Here is a 6,227-nt window from a genome sequence, read left to right as displayed (position 1 = left end):
GCGGGGGGCGGGCGGGGACAACCCACCATGAATTGAAATTCTGCCAACACCTGCAAATGCTAAGTTAATATTTTAGGTGGCAGATCAATGGGTGGCTTTTCTTTTAATCTATGTTTCTAAATTTTCCTTCAGTCAGACATATTAATATTTGTATAAGACAAGTTATTCAATAGGTGACTACATGATGAACTTGTGCTAACTGCACAGAGAGGTACAAGCAGGCCTCTGGAGGGTGGAGAGGAGTGTGGTATTTCTAACCCATGTGGGGCTTTTGGAGAAGGTCATTGTTGCATCAGGCTGGAAGTTGGAATGTGGCCTTGTGATGTGACCCGTGAAATCATCTGCTCAGCACCCTTCTCTTCCCTACCATGCATGCACCAGCCAAATCTCATCCTGCTCAGTTTCCAAGGTCCAACAAGACCAGATGCATTCAGGCTGTGGACAGGGTCACCTCTCTCTCCATTCCGTGGCCTACAGAAGAGCTTCCAGCTGGGACTTTAAGATCTTTTCACCTCATTCTAGCACTGGACCAGTCCCAGACACTCAGACTCTCATCTAGGGCTTTCTTTTCTTTTTAGATTTGTTTATTTTATGTGCATGAGTGTTTCACCAGTATGTGTGCATGTGTACCACATACATGCTGGTGCCTGTGGAGGTCAGGAAAGGGTATTGGATCCTCTGAAAGTAGAGTTAACAGATGTTTGTGAGCTACCATGCGAGCTCTGGGAAGAAAAGCATGGTCCTCTGTAAGAATAACAAGTGCTTTAACTCAGGCATCTCTCCAACCCCTGGATTTTTCTTATTTAAAGTTGGACATGTCTTTGGTGGAAACTCAAAATTCAGGAGCTGTTCCAGATGATGGGGGGTGGGGGGTGGGGTGAGCACATTTTCTGCAACATGGAAGCGATCAGTGTGTCATGAGACACAATTCCATGGCCACTTGATGAGAAGGGGAGGAAAGGGGAGCTGCAGAATCATGGTGGAGTTCAAGGTCCTAACTCAGTTGCTCTGGTATCTGTCATAACTCGCTTTCAAGCTTATCTGGGTTCTGAACTAGTAACTAATATACCCTCACAAAGAAAGAACAAAGGGAAGGGAGTAAATGACCTATGCATTTGGCTGGAGGGTTGGGTGATATATATGTGTTGGGTGTGGTCATCTGCTATAGATAATCTTGTTCTTCTAGGGGACAGTGAGTGTCAGGAATGCAGACACTGTACCCTTATCCTTCCCCTTTCTTTAGATTGATTTGTGTATGCATTTGTGAACATTACTGCATGCCGAGGTGCATGCATGGAGGTCAGAGATCAACTTGCAGTAGTTGGTTCTCTCTTCTAACCAAGTGGCTTCCAAGGGTTGAATCAGATTGTCAGGTTTGATTTCAGCCTGAAATCAAGAGGTAGCTTTGGCCTCAAGTGCCATCATCCACTGAGCAATCTCACTGGCCCCTTTCTTCCCTTTCTGTAACTTAGAGTAAATTTCATCTCCTCTCTGTGCCCTGCCCCCGCTTCTGGATTGTCAGTGTTGATAAAGTGTATCACTAAGGGCAACCCCTCCTTTGTCCTTTGAGACCTATTCAGTGGGTCTTCTAAGAGAAGGCCAAGAGTAAAGAGTAAGAAAGTTGCTGGTGATGCCCTCACTAACTAATGTATCCCAGGAACAAGACGAACTCAGATATATAGTATCACATAGCTCCCAGAGAAAGGACTTGCTAAAATCCTAGAGGGACCCATCCTGGGGAACAGCACAAAACAAAGACTGACTCAGAACATAGAGTTGATACCAACCTCTCTCATTCTATGATGTTCTAGGCAAACCAAGGACTTCTATCTAGAAACTGGGCCTTAGGCAATCCTAGCCACAGCACACACTGACAATTAGCATCTGTATGTAATTTCAGATCCTCATTCTCTGCTTCCTCTTCATCACATTGTCTAGAAACCCACACTGGAAAAATTTCCAGGGAATCTGAGCTGTCCCATAGGCCAGACTTCTCTCTTTAGGCCCCAGCATACTACTTCATACAGATCAATAAGATTGAATAAGACTTTCTAGCTAAGATGGAAAACCGTCTGGACACATAAGTAGAGAGAGCAGGCGCCACAGATTGCTTCTGTATCTGTTCACCCAGTTACCTTAGCAACAACGTCTGCACCAGGACATGGGCAAAGCAGAGGATCACCTGCTGCTGTTTCAATTGGGGGGTGAGGGGAATGGAGGGAGCCTGAGCTTTGCTGCTCACTGCCAGGCTGCCCCCAGCATGTCTTGTCACCCTCCAGGCCTGCCCTGGGGTCTGAGGTTTCTTTGGTTTAAGGATGCTGTGAAGAGCACAGTCCTCTGAATGTGGGAACCTCCTATCTCTAAGCATAATTAAGGCACAGGGACTATGTTTAGGAACAACCATTCTTCAACCAGTCAACACAAAGTGTTCTGTGACTTAACATTTTACCCACCACCTATGGCACAGAATAGGTTTGCTAACCAAGCAGAAGGTTATGTTCCAAAGAGGATTCACCTTTGAAGACAGGCTGGATATATCTTTAATTGTCGTAGGAAGAAAAGTTGGCTTTCGTCTTCGAGTTCATGTAGAATAAAAGATATTAGAATAGTTAATATGACTCATGGAGCCTCATAACTCCAGATGAGTATTAGTTACTACCTGTTAAAGTAGTAAATAACAGAATTAAGTGCTTCAGCATGTTCTCTGAAACTTTTGCCTGCAGTGTCTTCTTTTAAAAATTCCTTGCAATGCTGAGAAGGAAGCTCAAGACCCCAAGCCTGGTAAACTCTCTATCACTAAGCTACATCCTCAGTGCTGCCTTGGCAGGATCTTAAACCATCCACCGAGGTAGGCATTGCAAACAACGCAGCAAGGTTAAAGACCCTGGATTCCTAGGTACTGGTCCAAGACGATCTGGAGTTTGTATCTTCTGCATCCGGGATCTAGGGGTTTGTCCTTGGACATGTCTCATGAGAGCTATTGGGAAATGTAAGTGTCCTTTAGCCTCGTGTGTGACCATGATGCATTGGCATCACACTTAACAGAGCACCTCTCTGAAGAAAGAGGAAAACTAAAATGTTCATTCACTCAAGAAGAAATTTTATTGGATGCTACCCTGTACCAAGTGGGGGTGCTAAGCACTGAGAATCCAAAGGGGAATGAAATGTAGCCTCTATTCCCAAACCCCTCCATTCATTCAGATGTTCCCCTTGGATGATGTATATATCAAGTGGACAAGGAAAAGAATCACCAATTATGAGATTCCCTAAGTGATGCTCTCTGCATCACTCCCTTCAGTGAGTTCTAGACTCAACAGACTCCTCCTGGCTGCATTCATTGGCAGGAGAAAGCACACTTTGAAAATTGTGACAGAGCAGGGAGGAGCCAGGAGCAAGTGTGAACACCTTAAACAAGCATTAGCTGAGGGCTTCTGGGCTGCAGGTCTCGGCTAGTGGAGAAACAAACACTTCCAGAAATGGAGCTGGGAGCAAATTCCTGAGCAAAGGCTGAGGGGCCTGACGGGAAGTGAGAGAAGCCCGAGAGCGTTGCCACATGGCCAGCCACAGACTGTCCGGTGTCTATTCAGCCTTTTAAGGCTCCACAGATGAGGTCTGGGGACATGATCACCCACACAGCGACTCACTTCTATGTTGGTGAGGTCAAACTGTAAGGGCAGAGGCTCAAAGCTCCAGACTAGCTCTGAAATAGGGACTCCTGCCACTGAGGCTGGAGATGAACTTTTAAGTATTTTGACTTCTTTTCCTGAACCGGGCCTTAGTCACACCTTGGTTTATGTGTAGCAAAATCAACGGCCTTTGGGAGCTTTCTTAGGTCAGCTTTTTATCCATTCAGTGAAATGGTATTGAGGGATCACGTTTCACACGAAGAGCCCAAGCTTCCCAGGCCTATACAGGACCCTCGTGATATAACTTTAAGTCACAGAAAATGACCTCCAACTTAGATTTCTGCTTCTTTCTGCAGAATTTGTAACCCAAACACATGGTTTGGATTTAACACCGAAGACCAGAGGATACAGAAAGAAGACTCAAGGGAGTTCATCATAGGAGCTGCCTCACCAGAAGGCAAGCGAAGACCTACATTTTAAATTAGTTTTATTCTAATGTCTAGGAATACAGCTCACAGCACCGGAAGTGACTGACCTGGTTTTGTCTTTGAAGATCACCTTCATCTTAGCTTATCTTTGAAACAACAACAAAGGAATGGCCGTAAGGATCAGATCATCATTCCAAGAGGAGCTCAACTGAGCTGCTGTGAGCGTAGATCACATTTGGGAGAGGTCTCAGAAATCATCAAATTCCATATTTGTCAGTGATGCTGCTGAACAGTAAGAGGTTAGCTCAGTGGTAAAGTGTTTGTCTAGCATGCTCCAAACCCTGGATGCCATTTCTATCACAACAAACAGACAAACAAAACCACGTCTGATTGACACTAAGGATGGTTGGCTATCACTCACTGATGGATATTGAGTAAAGGACTGTGTTCTGATTAGCTAAGGGCTGTTGTTACACAGTTCCATAAACTGTATGTCTTAGACAACAGATATTTATTGTTTCCCAGTTCTGGAGTCCAAATCAAGGCATTGGCGGGGCACAAGGAAAGCTCTGTTCCATGACCCTTTTGGCTAATTTTCTAGCATCTCTGGCACTTCCAATCTTGTAGAAGCATTGTTTTAGTTTTTAATCTCTCCTTTCACACATGTGCACTTTTTGTTTTGTTTTTTGTGTTTTGAGCAGGGTTTCTCTGTAGCCCTGGCTATCCTGGAACTTGCTCTGTAGACCAGGCTGGCCTCGACTCTGCCTCTCAAGTGCTAGGATTAAAGGCATGTTCCACCACCACCCCAGTGTTTTGCATCTTTTTCTGTGCCCAAAGTCTGTGTCATTAAGGACACCACCTCTACTGGATCAGAGTCTATTCCAATGACCTCATCTTGACTCATGTTTGCAGTGACCCTATTTCTGCATAAGGTTATATCTTGAGATACTGAGACTAGGATTTTAATGTGTGCATTTGGTAGGACACAATATAGTCTATAACAGAAATCATCTATAACATGTTAGATCCTCACTGGAGGGCTGTAAGTTTGATGTGATTTTCATTCTACTGATGTGCCAGGCCCATCGTGTCAGGCAGCAGAGACGCATCCCACCAGAAATATGTGCATTGGTTAGGGTTCTCTAGAGCCACAGAACTTATGGAATGAATCTATTGGAAAGACTTACAGGCTGTGGTCCAGCTAATTTAACAATGGCTAGCTGTGAATGTAAAGTTTAAGAGTCTAGAGGTGGGGCTGGTGAGATGGCTCCGTGGGTAAGAGCACCGACTGCTCTTCCAAAGGTCCTGAGTTCAAATCCCACATGGTGGCTCACAACCACCCGTAATGAGATGTGATGCCCTTGTTCTGGTGCGTCTGAAGACAGCTACAGTGTACTTACTTATAATAATAAATAAATCTTTAAAAAAAGAAATAAAAGAGTCTAGAGTTTGCTCGGACCCACAAAGCTGGTATTGTGTATCTGCTGGAGTCCCAAAGAAATAGACTCCAATGCCAGTGAAGGAACAGATGTGCTAGCAAGGCAAGGGCATGCAGGTAAAGAACAAAAGCTTCCTTCTATGTTTGTGTCTATACTTCCAGCAGAAGGTATGCCCCATATTAAAGATATGTCTTCCCATCTCAAGATCCAAATTAAAGGCTGGTGTCTTCCAGCCTCAAGATCTAGATCAAAAGTGTGGTTTCCTGCCTCAAAGGTCCAGACTAGAAGTGGATTCACCCACTTCAAACAAAGCAGAAAATTTTTATAGGTGTACCTGCCGCGGGCCGGCCGATCTGGGCCTCCCTCAACCCGCGGGAGAAACAGGGGTCCTAGTCAGGTAGACAAGGCATAGGCCAAGAAATGACGGCAGAGACGACACATGAAGTATAAGATCTAAATGTATTTCTTAGAAATGGCATCAGACTTTTACAGTCATTGCAAAAGAGAGATGGTAAATCTGGCAGTTCAATAGTTGAGGTACATCTGAGGCTATCTGAAACATACTGGGTCTAAAGCAGCAGCCATCTCCTCTGAACTGGTGCTGCATCTCCCGGGCCCAAGTGCTCTGGGCCCCTGGAGACTGCGAGAGATACATGAATCTGAGTGCTAGCCCATCTAAGTTCTAGTGCTAGTCCTGCATGTGAGTCCAAGTCCTTCTTCCCCCAGTCCTAGTG

The sequence above is a fragment of the Mastomys coucha genome, unplaced genomic scaffold (genome assembly GCF_008632895.1).
Source record: "Mastomys coucha isolate ucsf_1 unplaced genomic scaffold, UCSF_Mcou_1 pScaffold16, whole genome shotgun sequence".
In the NCBI taxonomy this organism is placed as follows: Eukaryota; Metazoa; Chordata; class Mammalia; order Rodentia; family Muridae; genus Mastomys; species Mastomys coucha.
The sequence above is the reverse complement of the archived record's forward strand: the minus strand, read 5'-3'. Positions refer to the sequence as shown.